This window comes from Ranitomeya imitator, chromosome 1 (genome assembly GCF_032444005.1).
Source record: "Ranitomeya imitator isolate aRanImi1 chromosome 1, aRanImi1.pri, whole genome shotgun sequence".
NCBI classification, from domain to species: Eukaryota; Metazoa; Chordata; class Amphibia; order Anura; family Dendrobatidae; genus Ranitomeya; species Ranitomeya imitator.
In genome coordinates this window covers 519,564,343-519,589,399 of record NC_091282.1, presented here as the reverse complement: position 1 = coordinate 519,589,399, position 25,057 = coordinate 519,564,343, and the positions used below count along the sequence as shown (strand labels likewise).

At 41.7% G+C, this 25,057-nt stretch overlaps 1 protein-coding gene and 1 pseudogene across 1 annotated transcript in view; both read right to left on the bottom strand.

Moving 5' to 3' along the window:
* LOC138676973 (stimulated by retinoic acid gene 6 protein-like) overlaps positions 1 to 311 on the bottom strand; it is a 633,869-nt gene extending 633,558 nt beyond the window's left edge. The window contains exon 1 of the mRNA XM_069766703.1: positions 219 to 311. The gene's annotated coding sequence lies outside the window, so the exon portion shown is untranslated. The remainder of the gene's footprint in view (positions 1 to 218) is intronic.
* Positions 312 to 4,206: 3,895 nt separating this feature from the next.
* On the bottom strand, positions 4,207 to 5,700 carry LOC138657913 (ras-related protein Rab-7a-like; annotated as a pseudogene).
* Between the last annotated feature and the right edge of the window lie 19,357 nt (positions 5,701 to 25,057).

Below are 25,057 nucleotides of genomic sequence, written 5' to 3'. Positions count from 1 at the left end.
GGGATTTGAACTCAGGACCCCAGAGCTGCAAGGCTGCACTACTAATCACTGAGCTACTGTGCTCTCCATTGCATAATATGCCTATCACTGGCTAATGCACATAGCCCCTGCACACCTATCCTCACTCTTATACAGATCATATATTTGAATTCCCTTATTTTCCCCATTTATATATTCCTAAAGCCAGCTACGTAATGCTGAAAAATAAAGACACTGACCTCAGAATTCTGCTAAGCAGAGGTCTCCATTAAAGTGTAATCTTCTCCCGGACACATAAAGGAATGATTTCAACTTCCATCGCTTCACCTGCTTCTTAAGTTTCATCACTGGCAGCAATGGGGCGTGAGGTAGATATTGCCTCAGCCATTCCTGTGAAGTCCTCCAGTAGTGTTCCATACCAGCAGGAGGCAGCATCACATAGCGATGCATCAAAGTTATGTCTCTCATTAAGACCATGCTCCCACGTGTGGAAACGCTCCAGGTGTCCGCATCAAACTATGCAATAGTAATCTGCTCTGATTATTATTGCTTTTTTGCTGCATTTTTTGAGACATTTTCACTTTTTTCGTATTCTTTTCTTGGTGCATATTTGACACAGCATTTTTTACTGCATGATTAAAAGGTTTATTTATCTTCATGTAATATGTGTTAAAAAATCCCGTCTCCACAAGACTCAAAAGCTAACTTATGTTCAAACAAGACCGTGTATGTATCTTGCGTTACCCACTGTGCTCCCCAAAGAGGCTTGCAACGCTGATGATTGCAGGCCACTTGCCGAGACAAGGGTTAACCCAACATGGGCGCGTAGTCCAGAGGGAGGATGGGGTGATGATGAGGAGGATGATGGAGGTGATCTGCTTATAATACAGGTGTCTGTTTCCATGTGGACCAGTGCATGGGAGCTGGAGAGGGTGCCGGCAGGGAGAGCATATGGAGCGCCCCCACGTCATGGCAATGGGGTACTTGGTACCCAGGCCCTTCTTCTGTTCTCAGTGGGAATGTCACATTGGCCTGACCCGGTCCGTGGCCCTTTGAGGGGCGTCCAATAAAAGGACAAAAGTTTATAGGATAATGTTCGTGATGCCACCTGGGGTATTCGGTCAGGGTGAACGACGCTGCTTAGGGGTCCACTGGGGTGATGTTATGGCAGCTAGATGGTATACCTTCCCACAGGTGAAGTATGTCCCCAGGGCTTCCCAGAGTGTAGATGGTGGATGATGTAAGGCGCAGTGAATAACAAGGACACAAGTTTGCAGTCTCTTTACCTTTACTGAAGGCTTCAGCGTCCACAGTCCAGAGCACCAGATCACAGGGTAGGCAGAGTCCGGCCAGTCTGAGGGCAATTCCAGAGTTCCCTTATCCATGAGGAATTCAATAGCCTTCCTCTAGTGCCTGAGTGTTGTAGTACCTCCCTGCTGAGCAACTCGGTGAGGTCCTCACAACTATCGTAGGTGTTAAGTCTCTTCCGCTCTGTCCCCCTGACGGATAGGACAAACCCGTATGACTGGTGGCCTGAGGCTTTTTATAGGGACCCTAGAGACGCTCCGGCCCCCAAAAGTTGCCACCGTGCCTCCTGGGTATATGGTCGGGCAGCCAACGTGGAATCAACTGTCCTGCCAGTCTCTGAAGTAAAGCATAGAGTTCCTTACTCCCTCTGTGTTCTGGTTACCGGCTTCTGCGCCTCAGAAGGAGGCAGCCTGCTTCTAGCTGGTCTCCCCCTGATGTTCCTCTACTTTTGCTATGACTTCGTTTCTCACTCACTGCAACACAATTCCTTTCAATGTCTCTTTCTTTGGATGCTGCCGCACGTGGGGCAGGCGCAGCTCCGTGAACCCTCGTTCTCCCACAGACCTTCCGTCTGCTCTCTTCTCCTCCTTCTAACTTTCTGCCCAGACTACCAGTTTTACCTAATTGTGAGGAGTGCCCTAATAGATAGAAGCATGGCTTCCCCTGGTGGCCTGGAGTGTGAAGTGTGTATTGTGGTTGTGATACCTGGACAGAAGATCTCCTTCATTGCCCTCAGACGTAACATCACTCCCCCTGGTGGAAGAATAACATTACTGCAACAACCAGGACTCTGGGGCGCTGCACCCCGCCCCCCCCCCCGTGTTATATCCAGTACTCCCGGACAGGGAAAAAAAGAAAACAACAATACATCAGCAAAAGACGTGCAAAATTTTTGAAACGCTATAAAACAAGTTAGTATATATACTAAGCTTCCCTTTATGGGAGGTGAGAACACTTGAACGTTGCAAACAATAACATATTTACATTGTGTGTACGACTTTTAAAGGCAAAGGGGAAACAATTACTATCTAACTATAAAACACAATTACCCGTACAGGTATTCTATCTACTTAGTGCAAGTACCCTCCAATGGTATACTATCATTAACCCTTAAAGTACAAATCAACATTTTCTTTATCTCTTCTTCTACACATGCAGGACTATCTGTCTACCCCACAGGCCTACTGCATTTCCTTTCCTAAAACCTATCATTTTAACTTAACTTTAATTTTATTTAAAGTACATCATTTTATTCTCAAAGTACATCAAACGTGCTACTAGGAGCTACAGACTCTCACACCTGTTCGGCTATTCTCCTTATGTACCAGCTCCGCCTAGTTGATGTTTCATGACAAGCTCCCTTTAATCTTATTCAACAGTGCATTATCAAACTTTTTTACTATTACCTAACTTTCTAGCTACATACTATCGGCTATGCAAACATTATTACTATCTTGCTACTTAGACAACATTATCACTTTTAGGCAAAAATGCAACTAGTAAACATTCCCTTTAAGGGCAACTCAGGTCCTGTTCTGAGGTAGTGCAAAGTATCAATATACACAAGTCAATTATCAACTTTAAAACAGCAAAAACTTTCACGATGTCATCAGGAACAGTCTCTTCGAAAAAGCTCTTCTTGTAAAACCAGTAGAGAGCACCTTTAGGAAGGTGCAAACTATATACAAGCAGTTTGTGATCATGCACAGTTCATGATTCTGCAGTTCTTTTGAAACAATGATAAAACCTGTGCAAAACTGAGGATCCCTTTAACGTGGGACCCCTTTAAAGAATAACCCTAGATGGGTTTTAAAGCAGCAAAAAGGAAATGTTTTTAAGAACTATTTACATTTATCGGGTTTCGAGGTTTAGTGCAGTTCTGGAGTTAGCACTGGTGGAGGTAGTCCAGATGGATACTGGTGGCTACCAGGTGCTACATAAGGGGCTCCCTCACTCCAGATGGGGGTCTGCGCACCCACAGTGTTCTGCTCAGGGGCAGCCAAAACACGGGCCACCATGGGAGTTAGTTCTGTAGCCACAACAGTGGTAGTTGGATACACAATAGGGGTAATGTTAACCTGCAGGACCCTCGGTGGTTCAACAGCTGTAGTGATCAGGGTCGTTTCCTTGATACTAGGTGGTGCTGTTAATGGTACACACCTCTTAACGTTTCGAGCATACCAACCTTCATCCCCCCAGTGACGGGTGTAAGTCACCGGATCTCCGGGGCGCAAGCTTCGGTCTGGGTACTCCCTTCCAGGGTGAGACTCCACTTCACTTCTGTCAACCCGAACCTTTGGTACTATCCCGGATTCCTGAATGAAACCCCTCCCTCTTTGGAGATGGTAGGTCACCACTATGCCATAGCTCACCGGGAGACTGTCGTCTCACTGAGTTTTAGCAAGCTGATGTGTCACCTTGAGCGTTCCATTTATTCCGCTCCTTCCATTGCAACACTAGGCATTGTTTATATTCTTCCCAAGTGAGGATCACAATATAGGAACCCTCTTGTTTGGATCCATCTGGTCTGGTCTTTGGAGCGTCCCATTTAAAGATCACCCCCTCAGGGCTCACGTCTAGCGGTAGGCCCATGGATGTTGGTAGTGGGGGCAGCGTCTCGTCGGCTGTGTTGGGAGTCGTTAGGACCGGACCGGTGGCTGGTGGTTGGTCACAGTCCAGGCAGGGAGCGGTCACTGGAGCAGGATTGGTCAGTGGGGCAGGGGGATCTCCTTCATTGCCCTCAGACGTAACATCACTCCCCCTGGTGGAAGAATAACATTACTGCAGCAACCAGGACTCTGTGGCGCTGCACATAATTATTTTTTACACTCTGGGCAGGAAGGGGAGAGGGTGTCACATGTTCAAAGACCTAAGTGTGATATCTGTTTGTGAAGGACTCCAGGTTCACCTTCTCCCTTCTCAGCAGCTGCAGGTCTCCGCAGGCACCACTGCTCAGTCATTCTTGTCCAGTTTGGTGGTCTCTGGGAATTCATTGTACAACTTGACCTCTGTTTCCTGTTTAATTGAATTCCTTGCAATGGTCTGAAATGCCTGCTCCATGTTTATCAACTCATTAGCGTTGATCTCAAAGTAAGGGATGTTGTTTTTACTATGACTCCCTGCTTGTGCCCACTTTATGGTGATTTGCCTGTTTTCAAGGTCTGTCTTGTTCCCCAGGACAACGAATGGGAAGTTTTCCAGGTTGCGGGGAGTGGCCTTGACGTGGAATTCATCTCTCCAGCAGTAAAGGGTTTTGAAGGTCTTCGGCGCAGTGAAGCCAAAGGATGGAACAGTCGGCACCCCAATGAAGGCCACCCCGAGAGACAGAAAGTGCTCCTGACCAGCCATGTCCCATATCTTTATTAAACAGAAATGGAAAACGGTAGTACTGCTTCAAAAAAATAGTGCAGGGGTAATAACGCACTATAAGGTGCTTAGTGTGCAAAGACAAAGGTGTTGGCGCAATAAAGAGGGCCTGTACCTTTATGGTCTGCCGGTCCAAGTACAGCGCACACCCAGATGCGTGTTTTGGAATGAATTTCTGAATTCTAATATACACAATCCCTTTGTTCATTTCCCCCCTTTTTCAACTCCCTTGGGGCCTCAATCATGTGATCTTAACTGATATGTAATTATTTACTTTTTTAGTCCTTTTTTTTTTGGTCCGCCATCCTTCTCTTTTTGAATGTTTTTAATTATATTTTTTTGTATTATTGATTATGTATTCCAAGTACGGGCACATTTTTTTTGGATGCGGTACTACCGTTTACCATTTCTGTTTAATAAAGGTAATTTTATTCAAATATCTGCTGGTCCGGAATTTCCTTTTAGACCATTAGTTTGGGTTTCTTTGTCCGGTTCTTCTAATTTTCGAGTGGTCTGCCACTCATTCACAGAGCACCTATGTGTCATTCACTATAGAAATATACAGGGTGGGCCATTTATATGGACACACCTGGGTGGGCTATGTATATGGATACACGTAAATAAAATGGGAATGGTTGGTGATATCAACTTCCTGTTTGTGGCACATTAGTATATGGGAGGGGGAAACTTTTCAAGATGGGTGGTGACCATGGCGGCCTTTTGAAGTTGGCCATTTTTTAATGCAACTTTATAAATGGCCCACCCAGGTGTATCCATATAAATGGCCCACCCTGAGTATTGGCTGATGTGTTATTTTATTCTGTGATATATAGGTGTTGCTATTCGTGTTGACTTTAATGTCCCATATCTGTATTGTGACCAACAGGTTGTCCACCATCACCTCTTTGGTCAGAAAGTCCGTCCCAATTGTGGCCTTATACTAATTAGTGAATTTCTTATTAACATACTGGTTCATGAATGAAGTCTTCTCAACCCCAGAGTCTCCAAGATGATGACCTTCAGAAGCAATTTCTTCCTGGACATCATTTTTCAAGAAACTGATCCGCGGTGAGTAGATGGCTGCTGAGTGTACGTATGGCGGGCTGCTCCTATTCTCCGTCGGATGTGATGCTACTATAATCGCTGCTCCTTTCAGTTTTTTCCCTGCCAACCCTTTTCTTCCCAGTGGTAGTCTGACAGAACATTTTTAATGCACTATATTTAGTGTAGAAACCTTTTGATTCAGCAATAAAAATGCACCAAAATCACATTGTTCAAAAGCGTCTTTAAACGCACAGTGGGCATGGATTTCATGGAATCACATCCACGTTGTTTGAATTATTAAATGCATTAGATGTTCTGCATAAAAAAACGCCGCATTTACATTAGTGGAAATATCATCTATTTTAGCTCTTAACTCCTTCACTCCTGTGCAGCTCAACTGGCCTCACAGGCGGTATATATGCCCCTGACTGATAACTGTTGTGAATGGTGTGATCTTGTGTGATCTGCTGTCATCTACTGTGTGTTATTCTGGGTAATGTGCTGATTTCTACAGGCATTTCCCTGTCATGATAATTCTGCCTGTGACGATAAGATGACCTCTGACAAGTGATCTGTGCATAAAGCATTCGCCTATTCTGAGGCTTGGTGACCAAAGTGCAAACTGCAAAATTTCATTATTATTTTGTTTAACAGTGACATGAAAATGGAGAAAAGATATTACCAAAATGTTTTAATCTAATCTTTAATATGATATTTTTTAAATCAAGTTTTTACTTTTCTGTCAAACCTTTTAAAACATTCCTGGGATAAAGATGGGCTTGTGCACACATTCAAAAATATATGGTTTTGATGGATAGCACTCGTACCAATAATATTCTATGGGGGGCAGTGCATGGCCCTTTTTTTTTTTCCTCGGACGAAGCTTGGTCTGAGGAAAAAAAATCGGAGACATAAAAAAAAATCAAAGTTATAAACCTACTATTCGGCCACCCCTAAACAATGTTCACAAGCAGAAACGGATGCAGTGGGCCCAGACATACATGAAGATTAATTTTGTTTAGTCTTGTTTACTGATGAGTGTCGAGCAACCCTGGATGGTCCAGATGGATGGAGTAGTGGATGGTTAATGGATGGCCACCATGTCCCAACAAGGCTGCGACGTCAGCAAGGAGGTGGAGGAGTCATGTTTTGGGCTGGAATCATGGGGAAACAGCTGGTAGGGCCCTTTAAGGTTCCCGAAAGTGTGAAAATGACCTCTGCAATAGTATATAAAGTTTTTGACTGACAGCTTTCTTCCATGGTCTTAAAAGCAGAAATGTGCCTTCAGGAGCAAAATCATCTTCATGCATGACAATGCACCATCTCATGCTGCAAAGAATACCTCTGAGTCATTGGCTGCTATGGGCATAAAAGGAGATAAACTCATGGTGTGGCCACCATCTTCCCCTGACCTCAACCCTATAGAGAACCTTTGGAGTATCATCAAGCACAATATCTATGAGGGTGGGAGGTGGTTCACATCAAAAAAGCAGCTCTGGGAGGATATTCTGACTTCATGCAACGAAATACAAGCAGAAACTCTCCAAAACCTCACAAGTTCAATGGATGCAAGAATTGTGAAGGTGATATCAAAGAAGGGGTCCTACAGTACAGAGCAAAAGTTTGGACACACCTTCTCATTTAAAGATTTTTCTTTATTTTCATGACCATGAAAATTGTACATTCACACTGAAGGCATCAAAACTATGAATTAACACATGTGGAATTATATACTTAACAAAAAAGTGTGAAACAACTGAAAGTATGTCTTATGTTCTAGGTTCTTCAAAGTAGCCACCTTTTGCTTTGATGACTGCTTTGCAAACTCTTGGCATTCTCTTGATGAGCTTCAAGACGTAGTCACCGGGAATGGTTTTCACTTCACAGGTGTGCCCTGTCAGGTTTAATAAGTGGGATTTCTTGCCTTATAAATGGGGTTGGGACCATCAGTTGTGCTGCGCAGAAGTCTGGTGGATACACAGCTGATAGTCCTACTGAATAGACTGTTAGAATTTGTAATATGGCAAGAAAAAAGCAGCTAAGTAAAGAAAAATAACCATTGGCCATCATTACTTGAAGAAATGAAGGTCAGTCAGTCCGAAAAATTGGGAAAACTTTGAAAGTGTCCCAAAATGCAGAGGCAAAAACCATCAAGCGCTACAAAGAAACTGGCTCACATGAGGACCACCCCAGGAAAGGAAGAACAAGAGTCACCTCTGCATCTGAGGATATGTTTATCTGAGTCACCAGCCTCAGAAATCGCAGGTTAATAGCAGCTCAGATTAGAGACCAGGTCAATGCTACACAGATTTCTAGCAGCAGACACATCTCTACAACAACTTTTAAGAGGAGACTTTGTGCAGCAGGCCTTCATGGTAAAATAGCTGCTAGGAAACCACTGCTAAGGACAGGCAACAAGCAGAAGAGACTTGCTTGGGCTAAAGATCACAAGGAATGAATATTAGACAAGTGGAAATCTGTGCTTCGGTCTGATGAGTCCAAATTTGAGATCTTTGGTTCCAACCACCGTGTGTTTGTGCGATGCAGAAAAGGTGAACGGATGGACTCTACATGCCTGGTTCCCACCGTGAAGCATGGAGGAGGAGGTGTGATGGTGTGGGGGTGCTTTGCTGGTGACACTGTTGGGGATTTATTCAAAATTGAACACATATTGTACCAGCATGGCTACCACAGCATCTTGCAGCGGCATGCTATTCCATCCGGTTTGCGTTTAGTTGGACCATCATTTATTTTTCAACAGGACAATGACCCCAAACACACCTCCAGGCTAAGTAAGGGCTATTTGACCAAGAAGGAGAGTGATGGGGTGCTACGCCAGATGACCTGGCCTCCACAGTCACCAAACCTGAACATAATCGAGATGGTTTGGGCTGAGCTGGACCGCAGTGAAGGCAAAAGGGCCAACAAGTGCTAAGCATCTCTGGGAACTCCTTCAAGATTCTTGGAAGACCATTTCCGGTGACTACCTCTTGAAGCTCATCAAGTGAATGCCAAGAGTGTGCAAAGCAATCATCAAAGCAAAAGGTGGCTACTTTGAAGAACCTAGAATATAAGACATAATTTCAGTTGTTTCACACTTTTTTGTTAAGTATATAATTCCACATGTGTTAATTCATAGTTTTGATGCCTTCAGTGTGAATGTCATAGTCATGAAAATACAGAAAAATCTTTAAATGAGAAGGTGTGTCCAAACTTTTGGTGTGTACTGTATGTGAACATGTAACTTGGCCTGTTAGGATATTTTGGAGTTAAATAGCTTTTTTTGTTCAGTGAATGTGACCTCCTATTGCTGCAAATTCCACAAATGAGCATTTTCTGCTCTTTAAAATGATGCCTAATAATTTGGAACAGTGCATTTTGAGTTTTTATTCATTTTGGAGATTATAGTGTTATCATTGGGAGGTTTCTTCAATAAAATTTGATGTATACTCTAACGGGTGATGACTTTTATTAGACTGACTGTCATTTGCACCGACCATTTAGGAAAATCCGAGAAAAATATCATTTGCATAATAATTTGGAGCATGGTGTAGTTGCAGTTCATCATTAGTTTCCTGTCAAAGTGCTTTATTGTTTTGACTCTCATGTTACTTACCTGGCTTGTTCGTTTTGCCTGATCATTCCGCTCTTGACCCTGGCTTCATATTTTGAACCTGTGCTGCCCTCCCCGACCTCGGACTTTCTGACCACGTCTCTGTCTTTGGCCTCTGTGCTGGAGTGGCACCCAGTGACTACCGTAATGGCCCAAATTTATCTTCCCTATCATACGCTCTAGTGAAGACCAGGTAGTCACATAGTTATGCCCCTCCAGGGTAAGCCTGACAGTTGGCGCAGTGGATTCACACCCACCACCATCACAATTATAAAGCACTGTGTACTTCAAATTGCTCATTTTGCCTTTCTATCTATTAAATTCTCTTTTCTATGATCTATGTAGAAACAAGAAGTCTCTTTTCCCAGTATAAATAATCCCCCTCTTCAACTTCTGATCCAGCTGCTCTCTCCTCTCCTGACAGGCACTATTGTAGTGATGACTTGTACAGGTTACAGGGCCTTCCTCTTTCTACATAGAGTTTAGAAGGTTTCAACTAATCAGCTTATAATAATATAATGTAGACCTATTAGAAAACAGAAGAATTAGCAGGATAGAATGGTAAAATGAGCAATTGTAAGTACACAGTGCTGTACAATATGATGATTGCAATATATTAAAAGGATACAAACTTTGGTGGGAGTGCATCTTTAATTATGTGATATAATCATGTACACATCACCTTTTATTATCACACATAAATTCTACAAAAAAAACCTTTTGTATTGTTTCTAGCCCTTTATTGGCTTGTAGGGAGACTGTTTGGATAACTCATTATATTCTATTCTGGAGATCCGGCCTACTTGTGCACAAAAAAAAAGCTTTCCCCATTTTATGTTATGTTTTTAGTAACCTATTGTTCACTATTATCATGTTTTGAAATTTCATCAAAGAAGAACATTTCTTCTTTAATTAGATGGTCTTATTTGAACCCTTTCATGATCTTTGATGTAATTATACATCACAGTCAGGTGGGAGTTCCCGACCCTTGATTTATATATATACGTCACGGCAGTCATGAGTGGCACAGGAGCTGTGCCCATACTATCGCCGCCGGATGCTCTTTTTACGTAATAGCCGAGCCCCGGGCTATCACAGCCCAGAGCGGTGCCTGCACTGTCCCCGGCCGTTTAACCCCCTAAATGCCACGATCTATATCATTTTCAGCATTTGTGAGCCTAAGAGTGGGATGGGGCTCCCTCTCCCTTCCGATCGGCGCACTAGCGACATCATTGTAAGGGTCCGATCATTGTAATTACGGTCTTCGGGTCTGCCAGCCATGGTAGCCTATTTAGACCATGCTGGAGAATGGTTTAAGAGGCTTCTATCAGGGCAGCACTGACAGGTATAATGCATTACAGTGCTAGTGCATTATAATTCAATATACCAGCAATCAGAGTAATGAAAGTTAAAGTCCCGTAGAGGGACTTAGTAAAAAAAAGTTTAAATAAATTATACAAATATTTACAAAAAATATCACAAAATAAATACAAAATACATGTATATTATTCCAAAAAATAGATATATTTATCTAAAAACAAAAATAAACAAAAACATATTTGGTATTTCTGTGTCTGGAAAGACCCAACCTATAAAACTGTCACACTAGTTAACCCTTTCACTGAGCACTGCACAAAAAATAAATTACAAAAATGACAGCATATTACGTTTTCTAATCCGGCTACTTAAAAGTTGCAGCACAACAACTGATGTGCAGAATGGATGGGAATGATCCCATACGTAACACTCAAATCAGTTCCCAACTTAGTTTTCCACTGACGATTTTGTAACATGCTGAAAGGAAAGAAAGCAGGATAAGTGGAAACATGGTTTTACTGTGTCCCTGATAAGGAAAGTTCTGCATACAATTAAAAATATGCGACGGGAAATATATGGTAAGAGTGAAGGAAAAAAAAACACTTTAGCGTATTTCAGAAAATGATCTCTTTCTCCTCCTGGACGGATCATTCACTATTAGTTGATCTGTAAAGTCTGTCCTTCAATCAAAAATTATTAAATCACTGTGGAGTTGATTGTTGCTGCCTATAAAAGTCTATGGGTTTTAGGAGCTCAAGGCTGACACAGACATTCTGCTACAAGTGCAATCAAACGACGGTTGTGCTTTAAGCCTAGAACTGATAGTAGATGACTTGCAAATTTGATAACTTAGGGATAAAATTCCAGTATGCCGTGTTTCATTTTAGTCTAGGAGTTTACTGTAAGCTGCCATTATTGCTATGTTGTACGAATATCTCTATTGTCATTTGTCAGGCCCTAATACAATTTGACTGCCAAACTGTTTTGTGCAGAATGAGTTAAAGGGAATCTGTCAGTAGGACCTACTACGTTGCTGGAAGGTGGATTTCACACAGGATGGGATCCTATCCATTTCACTGACAAGTTCACTTTCAGCACCAGCACTAGCGCATGAGCAACCTCTCTGCACTGTGACACTGAGCAAATGGCACCAGCAAAGCAAGATGTCTTCTTTTATATGGCCGGGGACATGTGACTTCGGCAACCAATCACAGAAGACCTTGTGTCATGACGTTGTGGTTGGTTTCTGCGCTGTGATTTATATTGGAAAAAACAGATGGGAAGAGAACCTTACGTCCTTAGGTGGGCTCTCTTCCCACCTGTTTTTTTTCCAATATAAATCGATTTTGAAAAATGTTTTTTTTCTTCCCACTTTTTTTTCTTTTTTCTTTTTAAACCTGAAAATGAATAGAATATTTATTAGGCTGATTAAGAATTGTTGAATGTACTCAATCTGAAAGAATTTCGTATTAATATAACTAATTATTATTATCTCCAGGAGCTCCGACATTGGATGCCACATGTCAGGAGATTCTTTTTGTGCCTGTTTTTTGAAACTTGAATGCATTGAAGCATTTTAACGTCAACAGTTCTATATGTCTTTGTGGTATTTTCCTGATGAAGGGGTCAGATAGACCTTGAAACGCGATGAATATGCCACCAGAGTTTTTCATTACATTTGAATCTGTATTATTGTGGCAGCGCGGACTAAATCCACAAACTATCCTGCACAACGTCTCTGAGAAGGTCGCAAGGGTGGCCCGTGGATCTGCAGCAGCCGATACGCATATGCTTTTGCTCTATACCATCAGGTGAGCAGCTCCTTGTTAAAAAAACGCATTTAATCTGAGGATAGGACCATATATGTGCTTTTTATCTCCCTAATTTACTAATAATGAGAAATGACAAAGGAAAAAAGTATTGAACACATGAAGAAAGAGAGGTACACAAAGCCATGGAAAGTCATGACACTACCTGAAAACTGACTGAACAGCAATCTAATCTGAACTGGTGCATAACCAAAAAAGTCATATAGCAAATAGATTAATGGCTGAACTCAAAATTAATCTGTGCTAGAGCAAGGAAATGTGCGATACATGAAATGAGAATAGCATAATGGCTTGTGAAATATATGAAAAAACACATGAGATTCTTAGCACAAGATTTGGCCAAAAGTTGTGAGCCCATCCACCAATCGTCAAGGTAATCTCAGAACGGATGGGTACCTGAGCTGACTGCCTAGTGTGAAATCTTACCTATGGCTAATAATGTGGTAAAGCCTGCATTTATAGGAAGCTCAGAACCAACTGTGTTAGGATGTAATTAAAATCACAGCATGGTGAAGGGCGGAGCAATCTAAGTAAATTTTGAGTGCAGCCATTAATCTATTTGCTATATGACTTTTTTGGTTATGCACCAGTTCAGACTAGATTGCTGTTCAGTCAGTTTTTCTATATCTACTATGTACAATTTTTTTCTGACGAACGCCCCGCCCTTCACCATGCTGTGATTTTAATTACATCCAAACACAGTTGGTTCTGAGCTTCCTATAAATGCAGGCTTTACCACGTTATTAGCCACAGGTAAGTGTTCACACTAGGCAGTCAGCTCAGGTACCCATCCGTTCTGAGATTACCTTGACGATTGGTGGATGGGCTCGCAACTTTTAGCCAAATCTTGTGCTAAGAATCTCATGTGTTTTTTCATATATTTCACAAGCCATTATGCTATTCCCATTTCATGTATCGCACATTTCCTTGCCTTAGCACAGTAAATTTTGAGTGCAGCTATTAATCTATTTACCACCTGAAACCTATCATTAATTAGAAAACAATCCTGTCACTAAGTGAAAAATAATGTCAGCTGATTCAATTGATGGCCTATAAAAAGGTGTTTCATTACCAAGATGCCACACAAGAAACATCTCATGATGGGTGGAACCAGTGAGCTGTCTCAAAACTTTTGCAACACTATTGTTGCAAATCATACTGATAGCATTGGTTACAGAAGAATTTCTAAATTACTGAAGGTTCCAGTTAGCACTCTTGGGGCCATGATCTGTAAGTAAAAATGACATAATTTCACCAGAAACTGGCTACAACCAGGTTCTCCCTGCAAAGTTTCAGACAGATTAGTGAAAAGAATTATGAGAAAAGTTGTCCAAGAGCCAAGGACCAGCTGTGGAGAGCTACAGAACTGGAATCAGCAGGTATAATTGTTTCAAAGAAAACTATAATTAAGGCTTGGTTCACATTGCGTTATGGCTCAACGTTTAACTGACTATGTTACACCGCGGCATAACGTGGTGTAACGTAGTCCGTTAATGCCGCCATAGACTGCAATGTTGGAAGCATCGCTAGCGGACGCCCACAATGGGTGTGCACTAGCCATGTGCCGTCATTTGAGTGACGGACCCGAGACGCGGGCTGCAGCGTTTCCGGGTCCGTCACTGCTAGCGCAGATGGAGCTAGCAGAAGCTCCATCTGCGCTAGCGCTGTGCAAAAGTCGGCACTTGCGTTAGCACAGTCCGTTCAACGTATGCGTTGAACGGACTGCACTAACGCAATGTGAACCTAGCCTAATGTACTCAACCTCAATGGCCTGTATGCACACTTACCTCTCATGTTCAAGTACGTTTAAAATTTGCTCAACAACATTTAGATAAACCTATGAAATAGTGGGAGACTTTAGTCTGGTCAGATGAGATCAAAACTGAATTGTGAATGGCATAATACACACTGTGTTTGGAGTCCAAAAGGCACGGCATATCAACTTCAAAAATACCATACCAACAATGAAGTTGGAGGTGGGAACATCATGATGTGGAGCTTTATTTCAGTATACAGCTGTTGTAAACATTATTTAATTGAAGGAAGCATGAATTTGTCAGGAGGTGAGCATGACGCCCATGTTTCCCATTAAAGACACATGGGTTGTTGTAATGTGTTTTGTGACATGCATTATTAATCACAGTGTTGCACTTTGCATGACAGTAGGGAGATATAGGGTTAATGATTGGGACTAGCCCAGAGTGGGAGAGGCTACAATAAAGAGAAAGTTACAGTTTCATGTCAGGAAGGCAGAAAGGGCCCAGCACACACTAGAAGCAGACCTATGCTGTGAAAAGAGTGCAGAGCTGTATGAAGTGGGTACCCTTGATGTGAGGGAAAACTGAGGCAATGGATAGCGATATCCAGAGTAGAGACGAGGAAAAGTGATAGATGAAGTGAGAGATTTATTGGACATGGGATCCGAGGCAGGAGGCATAGCGGGACAGTCCCGAGTTCACAAAACAAGGGAAAAGGACATGGAACCGGGAGTTGATGTACAGGACTCTCGCGTACTGCATGGTAGTGTCATTATTTGGGGACAAGGAAAGCTCCTGAAGCACTGTGTAGGTTTGTAGTGAAGGCATAGGAACTGAGACAGAACTGAGTAGGTTTGGAAAGGGGAGGAAAACTATGTTAAAGATGTTCCATGTGTTAAGAAAAATGTCATGAAGATTTGCACCCGCTATCCATTGTACATACTCCTCTCTATGCTGTGGTTCAGTAAAATGAAAAGTGACTGTGAAGAGAGAAGCGGACAATAGGGTAAAACCCTAATATAGAAGACAGTAAAAACAATAGATTTGCTCACCTTGAGTGGTTGTGCGATGACACAACCAATATAAAGGTTTACATAGCCAGCGTGTACATAGCCATGGTTTACATGAGTGCGTGTGAAGCATTACATTTGGATATCATCTGAGTGCAGTGCGATTCCCGTGGATGCTGGCAATGGAGGAGGTGGAGACATTAATTTCTCTGTCTCCTTCGCACCTGCACTCCGATTCTCGCATGCAAGTGGATCATGTCAATAACATCTTTAGAAATACAGTGGTTTTCAAAAGTATTCACCCCCTTGCATTTTTTTTCTGTTTTGCTACCTCACAACCTGGAATTTCACTGTTTTTTTGTTGTTGAGGATTTGCATTAGATCATATAAAGAAAATGGCTACAACTGTGAACATTTGGTTTTCTTTTTATTGTGAAGCAAACACCAAATAGGATTCAATTACTGAAAACTTCAGTGTGCTTACCTATTCATCCCCCCTAAAGTCAGTACTTTGTACATCCTCCTGTTGTGGTGATTACTCTGGAACTCTCTACCCCAACACATCAGACTCGCGCCTACCATAGAAACCTTCAAAAAGAACCTGAAGACTCATCTCTTCCGACAAGCCTACAGCCTGCAGTGATCCTGAAGTTACTGAACCGCCGCGCAACCTGCCCTACCCTCTCCTAGTGTATCCTCACCCCCCCTGCAGACTGTGAGCCCTCGCGGGCAGGGTCCTCCCTCCTTATGTACTCGTGTGCCTTGTTATCTGCTCATGTTTAATGTATTTGTCTATATTTGCCCCGTATTCACATGTAAAGCGCCATGGAATAAATGGCGCTATAAAAATGTATAATAATAATAATAAAAAATAATAATGCAAGTCACTTTGGATAAGTCACTATGAGATTTCTAAAACTTGCCACTGAGCTTTTTTCTTCATGGCAAAACTGCTCATACTCCTTCAAGTTAGATGGTTTCCTCTGGTGAACAGCAATCTTCAAGTCCGACCACAGATTCTCATTTGGACTAACATCTGGATTTTCACTAGGCCAATCCAAAACATTTACACATTTCCTATTAAACCACTTTAGTGTTGCTTTAGCAGTATTCTTTGGGTCATTGTGTTGTTGGAAGGTGAACCTCAGTGCCAGTCTCCTATCGCTGAAACACTCAAACACAAAAGAATATACCTGTATTTTGCACCATCCATTTTTCCAATGTTCACTGTCTTAGCTACCGAAAAACATCCCAAAAGCATAATCATGCCACCAACATGTTTCACTGTGGGAATGGTGTTCTTGGGGTGATGAACTGTGTTGGTTTGATGACAGACATAGTGTTTACTTTGGTGGCCAAAAAGTTAAATTGTGATCTAATCTGACCACATCACCATACATTTGGAGAGTCTCCCACATGTCTTTTGGTAAACTCAAAACGAGCCTTACAGTTTGTGTGTGTAAGTAAAGGCTTTTTTCTGCCCACTCTTCCATAAAGGCCACCTCTATGGAGTGTACTGCTTATTGTGGTTGTATGGACAGATACTCCAGTCTCTGAGAACTCTGCAGCCCCTTCAGAGTTACCTTTGGTCTCTGTGCTGCCTCTCTGAATAATGCCCTCCTTGCCTGGGCTGAGAGTTTTGATGGGTGATGGGTGTCCCACTCTTGGCAGATTTGTTGTGGTATCATGTTCAATATGATGATAATGGATTTGATGGTACTCCGGGGGGATCATCAGAGATTGAGATGTTTATTTATAACCCAGCCCTGACTTGTGCTTCTCAACAACTTTGTCCCTGAGTTGTTTGGAGATCTCCTTGGTCTTCATGGCGTTTGGTTATTGATGCCTCTTATTTAATGGTGTTGCAGCCTCTGTGGCTTTCAGAAAAAGTAAAGTGTATATACTGACACCCATAAAATTAATGCACGCCGACATTTTTCTCACTTCAGTTTACCAAGTTACACTATTTAGCGCTGCTGCATCACACACAAATCAGATTATTAAAATATTTAAACACAGGCTGTAATGTAACAAAATAGGTAAAAAGCCAAGGGGGTGAAAAATTTTGCAAGCCACTGTGTATTTACTTAGAAAATTGGTGACACATTCAATACTTATTTCACCCGCTGAAATTCAGGAACAAAAACAGATCAACTGTCTTTCATCAGAAAACGGTTACATATATCACACCACCTAATTTATTTCCTAAAATCCCATCCAAGACAATGCTGACAACGTTGTTTAAGAATTTTCTTTATTTCTATTCTATCGATAGAAGCCCCCTTAGTTCTTTTTATACACTTTTCCCTGTGAACAGACATAATTTAAAGGGCACAGAAGTTATGCAAATTTCCTTTTGGATGCAAAATCCATTGCTAAGAACACAGAACAGTTGTGTGAAATAATTTTATCTTTCTCATTCCAGTTCAGAGAGTGACTGAATATTCATATCAAGTAAGCATTTTTCTAGTTTGTCTCTGGGTTGCAGCAGTGTTTTATGTTTCTCTTTGCTGACTTGATATTTCGGGACCTGTATTTACAATTCTTAGCTGTCAGAGAGGGAAATGAATTATGATCTGTAAAGATATCACCAGGAAGTTAAAATATAACAGAAGGATAACAGATGGCTGCAAAAATAAATAATCAAATTTCAGAATGTGGAGAGCGCAGAAGACTTATCATGTTTCAGGATCTTCTTTTTATGTACTTAAAATCCAATACATCTCAGTTTCCGGAAAAGCTATTCCAATCATATTCTATGTGAAATGTCAAAATTGATTTTAAGGAGTCTTTGGTCAAGAAGTACAGATGTTTTATCCTCTATCACAATGTCAAAACACACACATGTCTTTTCAAAGGACAGCAGTGGCATCTGGTGTATTGGAAACATTTGGGCAAGATGAATGCGGGCACTAATGCCATGTGGCAGAAGGTTAACCGTTTCCTTAGAACCTATGTACATACCACTGCTATTGGTATGAGCTCGACATTAAGGCTCCCATGCACATTAAAGGGACTCTATCACCTGAATTTGGAGGGAACAATCTTCAGCCATTGAGGCGGGGTTTTTGAGTGTTTGATTCACCCTTTCCTTACCCGCTGACTGCATGCTGGCTGCAATATTGGATTGAAGTTCATTCTCTGTCCTCCATAGTACATGCCTGCGCAAGGCATGCAGCCAGCGGATAAGGAAAGGGTGAATCAAAAACCCGAAAACCCCGCCCCTATGGCTGAAAATTGTTCCCTCCAAATTCAGGTGACAGAGTCCCTTTAAACTAAGCTAGGCCGAACCCACCAATATCGAAGTTTTCGGCCAACTGTCTGTATATGGTGACCCCCAACTTTTTCACATAACAGATGATGGAGAAGAGATTATTCTGCCATGCTGGATTTTCTGTCATGGACGATTCTCTGTCCTGCACCAAGATAAGCCCCTACCAGAGGCGAATGGGAATGGCCCTCTCATAAAGAACGCAGGAGGGCTTGGCTGAGCAGGGTGTTCTTACATATAGGGGAATCGGGAGAGATGGCTGTCGGCTGAAATGATGAAACAAACAGCTTTATAAAGTGTATGTGGGCCTTAATTTTACTAGCTGTTCTATACATAATCTTAATATTAGATAGGTGATCCAATTAGTAATAGTTAATAAATCATACTCCTCAATTTCCTGCTACTCTCTACTTCTTGCACCCACTTTGACACCAGAAATGATTGGAAATGCCTCTGCAAACAATCACTGGCCACACTGGTGACCCATCTGAGTCCATATTTGGCTGACAAAGCATTTCCAGACTCTTTTGATGAGTCAAGATGGGACCAGACTAGAGAAGTTTGAGTAAATGCCTGGATAAGACCAGCACCAGATCATGGAGGTTGAGTAAGATTTCTATTATTATTTTATCTCTGTCTGAAGAATTTTGAAAAAGTAATATTCCTTGGAACAAAGCTTTGTTAAAGATTAGAAAATCAAATATGTTGGTTGTATATATCCTCTGAGTGGTCATATGCTTATCTATATGAGAATGATTATCTAGGACTATGGTTGTTCATTTTGATGCTAGCCTGGGGATTACCAGTGATAGTGATGGATATCTGTCAAGGAGAGGGTGCCCTCCCCATTTACGTTTCTATTGCAGGGTTTCAACCTTTAGTCTACCACCAACCCAGTTGTGCACGTAACACTTTTCTTAAACACTACTCTTCTGTATATTATCCTTATAGTGCCCTTGGTATACTTGTCTTTGTATTATTATTAATGGCTTTTAATAAGTACGTAATAAAAATATTCGATCTTAACTTAACAAGGTTGTTTTTTGTTACGCGCACCTAGTATTATAGCATAAATTTTGTATTTATTTTCCCTGTAAGGTGTTTCTTGGTGAGGTGACTTTCCCTATAATCAAATACTGAAAATAGACAAAAAATAGATAGGAGAATTTATACCCCCCGTTTTGTGCCTTGTGTGAATAACTATCTTGTGGTCACTATATTTATTATAGTTTATTTAGCATTCTCTTTTTTAATATATATATGTTTTATTACTTTTTGTATCTGATATTTAGTATTTAAGTCTGAGATAGGTCACTTTTTCTTGTACTATTTATTGACAAATCGGTGAAAAATAGACAAAGATTCTACCACCTGTCAGTTAGCTTAGGCCATGTTCACATGTCAGTTGAAACAGATCCAGCATCAATCATCTGACAAAAAAGTTGTGCAAGCAGGTTTTGTGCAGATACAACCTTTTTGTCCTGTTAAGATTTCAACAGGATCAGTTTTTTTGATATTGAAGTCTATGGAAAACGGATCCCTCACATAAACATCCAGTTTACTTCCATTTCAAAAGGATCCATTTTTTGCTTACTGGATGTGGAAAAATAAATATTTAACATGTATTATTAATTGGCATGTAAGCTTTCAAGTAATCATCCATTTGAAACTGATTCAGTAACAAAAAAATTATCTTTTTCAAATGGAAGAAAACCTGATGGCTATTTAACAGACCCGTTTTCCATAGTCTTCAGTGCTAAAAAAAACAGATCCAGCTGAAATAAAAATTTTTTTAGCCGGACAAAAACATTTTGTCTGCACATTTTTGCCAACGGATTGCTGCTGGATCCGTTCTAATGGATGATACTGGACATGTGAATGAAACCTTAGTTTGTGCCAGTTTTGGCACCTTATTTTGTATATTATGCCTTGCCCCTATCCCGAAAAAACCATACCCTTTATCAAACAAGGCACAGAATTTGTTAAATCAATGTTTTTCAGGGCATGAGTGACAGTTTTCCTTTTTAGCCTAAATTGCATCATATTCTGATGTATTTGGCCAAGTACGGCCTTCTTTAGTATCTTTTAATGAAACCAAATGAAGTGATACGTTTCCTTGTAACTGAAAAAAATTAATTCTTGCAACTTTACAGCCTAAATATCTGCTATTCAATGTACGATTCATGTTCTGTACCATACGAATTTCCCAAGCTTATACAAATCATATTCTCGAGCCTATCTAAGCAGCTTATTGAAAAATGTTTGCCTTGAAAAGTAAATGGTGAAGCCTTTAAAACAATTTAACCTGCCAATTCTTAATTAATAGAGGCAGATAATGGAGCCATTTTATAAATGCTGCATTTATCCTATATCCTACATTAAATGCATTGACAACCTTTGCAAAATGTCAGTCGACAAAATTGCAAACCGTATATTCTTTCCCTTGGGAAACATAATGGACAAATCTTTATATGAGTTTTTGTTGTGCTCTGCCGTAGATCAATATTACACACAGTATGAGGATGTTGCCTAGTTCTGAAATCATGACCGGTTGACAGTGGAGGGAATAAACCACAGATTTACAGCCACATCGGCCTTCGTACCAAGCGTGAGTCTCCTGGTCATTGTTCCCTTCTGCTCTGCCAGCCTTAACCAGTTTAGGCTGAGCTGTGGTTATTCCCTGCAGATGCCAGCCATTGGACGAAGGCCTCGTTTGTGCGGATCAACCTAATTATATGGAGCAGAGCAGGGATTTTATTGGTAATGCATCACCAGCAGCTTATGAGTGACATATCCATGCTGTGAAAGTGATTTCTTCTAGCAGAAGTGTTAATTACATTGGTGAACAATCAATGCTGATTAATAGGCTCAACGCATTTCGCCCTTTCAACCGCTGCCTTAACAATAAGATTGATTTTCACAGAGGTGTGGATTGTGTTTGTGCCTCTCATTAGGCACAATGTAGTTGTCCCAGGTAGCCTGTAATTTATCATGATAAGACACCATTGATATCAGCTGCAGGTTACATTGTAGCACACGTATACATGTTATTCCTTCCATATTCCCCTTATGACTTCTAGCACAAGGATTCATTTCTTAGATATTCCTATATTATAAATAGTATTATATTGTTTAGTGCTATATACACTGTACACTTCAGCATTACAAACTGTGTAAAGCTTGCCTTATACATTAGACTTCTGAAGACCAATCGGTGCTTCAGTCGAGCATTCGGCTGACAGCCATCTCGGCCGACACTCCTATACACATGAGCACTCGCTTGGTCTAGCGCTCCTGTGTTCTCTATAAGAAACACGTTGGCTAGTGGCTTATCTCAGGGACAACAATGCAATCGGCAGTCAGAAATCGGACATACCCAGTCAACAACTTTCCTAACCATCAGTTGGCCTATGTCTCCATACACATTAGATTGTCAACCGAACACGTCGATATTGGCGGCTTTGGCCAACATTAATCTTATGTGTCCAGAGGTCTTAAGTTTAGTGGTCATTCTAGTAATCAATCGCCCATTTCCATTTAGAAATACAGACCCCGGAAGTTATAATGTTGGTATAAGCACCAATAGGCAGTCTTTGATTTAACTAACCCCATTCTACTGGATTATGGGGAAGGAGACAGTAGGTTGAGGGTTGCAGGAGCTCCGGTGTTGGTGAGGCGGTAGCTCCGGTAGTGATGAGGCAGCAGCGGGGTCAGTGCAGGCTGTAGGCTTTCCTGAAGAGATGGGTTTTCGGGTTCCGTCTGAAGGATCCGAATGTGGTTGATAGTCGGACGTGTTGGGGCAAAGAATTCCAGAGGATGGGGGATATTCTGGAGAAGTCTTGGAGGCGGTTGGATGAGAAGCGAAAAAGTGTGGAGAAGAGAAGGAGGTCTTGGGACGACAGGAGATCACGTGAGGGAAGATATCGGGAGATTAGTTCAGAGATATATGGAGGAGACAGGCTATGGATGGCTTTGTAGGTCAGTATTACTAATTTGAACTGGATACGCTGAGGGAATGGGAGCCAGTGAAGAGATTTGCAGAGGGGGAAGCAGAGGAGTAGCGAGGAGAGAGATTAATTAGTCGGGCAGCAGAGTTAAGAATGGACTGGAGAGGTGCAAGGGTGTTAGCAGGGAGGACGCAGAAAAGGATGTTGCAGTAGTCAAGGCGGGAGATGATGATGGCGTGCACAAGCATTTTAGTAGATTGACGGTTGAGGAAAGGACGGATTCTAGAGATATTTTTGAGCTGGAGGCGACAGGAGGTGGAAAGAGCTTGGATGTGCGGTTTGAAGGACAGGGCAGAGTCGAAGGTTACTCTGAGGCAGCTGACATCCGGTACGGGGAAAGCATGATGTCATTGAGAGATTAAGCATTTATTATTACCTGCTGTAAAGGCAGGAACAACATGCACCCGCATTAGCCCTCAAACAGTATAATGTTCCCCATATTAACCCCTAAATAGTTTAATGGCCCCCATTAGGCCCCAAATTGTATAATGGCCCCTGCACTAGCCTCCAAACTGTGTAATGGTCCCACATTAGCCATCAAACAGTATATTAACCCTTACATTAGCTTCTGAACTGTATAATGGTCCCCAGATTAGCTCCCAAACTGTATAAAGGCCCCCACATTAGCTCCCATGTTGCATAATGGCCCCCACATTAACCTTGAAACTGTATAATGACCCTCACATTAGCCCTCAAAACTATATAATGGTTAGCTCCGTCGCAGTATAATGGCCCCCACATTAGCTCAAGTTGCATAATGGCCCCCACATTGCAATAAAATGCAATAATGGGCGATCAAAAAATTGTATACACACCAAAATGGTATCAATAAAAACATCAGATAAGTCCTCAGCTGCCCCCAGATCCCAAAAAAATGGAGACGCTACTGGTCTGGGGAAATGGCAGCATTTTTTTTTTTTACAAACTTTTTTTACCACTTAAATAAAAAAGAACCTAGACATGTTTGGTGTCTGTGAACTCTTAGGCTGGAGTCACACTCAGAGTAAGACAATACGGTCCGTATATTACGGCCGTAATACGCTGAAAAGTCCCCAAAATAGTGGTCCGTAGCTCCTCCGTATGCAGGGTGTGTCAGCGTATTTTGCGCATGGCATCCTCCGTATGTAATCCGTATGGCATCCGTACTGCGTGTTTTTCTTGCAGGCTTGCAAAACCGACATACGGCTATACAAGGGATCCATATGTAAAAAAAAAATATATATATATACTGTATATATATATATATATATATATATATGTCAGTAGACACATACAGGTCCTTCTCAAAAAATTAGCATATAGTGTTAAATTTCATTATTTACCATAATGTAATGATTACAATTAAACTTTCATATATTATAGATTCATTATCCACCAACTGAAATTTGTCAGGTCTTTTATTGTTTTAATACTGATGATTTTGGCATACAACTCCTGATAACCCAAAAAACCTGTCTCAATAAATTAGCATATTTCACCCATCCAATCAAATAAAAGTGTTTTTTAATAACAAACAAAAAAACCATCAAATAATAATGTTCAGTTATGCACTCAATACTTGGTCGGGAATCCTTTGGCAGAAATGACTGCTTCAATGCGGCGTGGCATGGAGGCAATCAGCCTGTGACACTGCTGAGATGTTATGGAGGCCCAGGATGCCCAGAGTGTTGGGTCTTGCGTCTCTCAACTTTCTCTTCACAATATCCCACAGATTCTCTATGGGGTTCAGGTCAGGAGAGTTGGCAGGCCAATTGAGCACAGTAATACCATGGTCAGTAAACCATTTACCAGTGGTTTTGGCACTGTGAGCAGGTGCCAGGTCGTGCTGAAAAATGAAATCTTCATCTCCATAAAGCATTTCAGCCGATGGAAGCATGAAGTGCTCCAAAATCTCCTGATAGCTAGCTGCATTGACCCTGCCCTTGATGAAACACAGTGGACCAACACCAGCAGCTGACATGGCACCCCACACCATCACTGACTGTGGGTACTTGACACTGGACTTCAGGCATTTTGGCATTTCCTTCTCCCCAGTCTTCCTCCAGACTCTGGCACCTTGATTTCCGAATGACATGCAAAATTTGCTTTCATCAGAAAAAAGTACTTGGGACCACTTAGCAACAGTCCAGTGCTGCTTCTCTGTAGCCCAGGTCAGGCGCCTCTGCCGCTGTTTATGGTTCAAAAGTGGCTTTACCTGGGAAATACGGCACCTGTAGCCCATTTCCTGCACACGCCTGTGCACGGTGGCTCTGGATGTTTCCACACCAGACTCAGTCCACTGCTTCCTCAGGTTCCCCAAGGTCTGGAATCGGTCCTTCTCCACAATCTTCCTCAGGGTCCGGTCTCCTCTTCTCATTGTACAGCGTTTTCTGCCACATTGTTTCCTTCCAACAGACTTACCATTGAGGTGCCTTGATACAGCACTCTGGGAACAGCCTATTTGTTGAGAAATTTCTTTCTGGGTCTTACCCTCTTGCTTGAGGGTGTCAATGATGGCCTTCTTGACATCTGTCAGGTCGCTAGTCTTACCCATGATGGGGGTTTTGAGTAATGAAC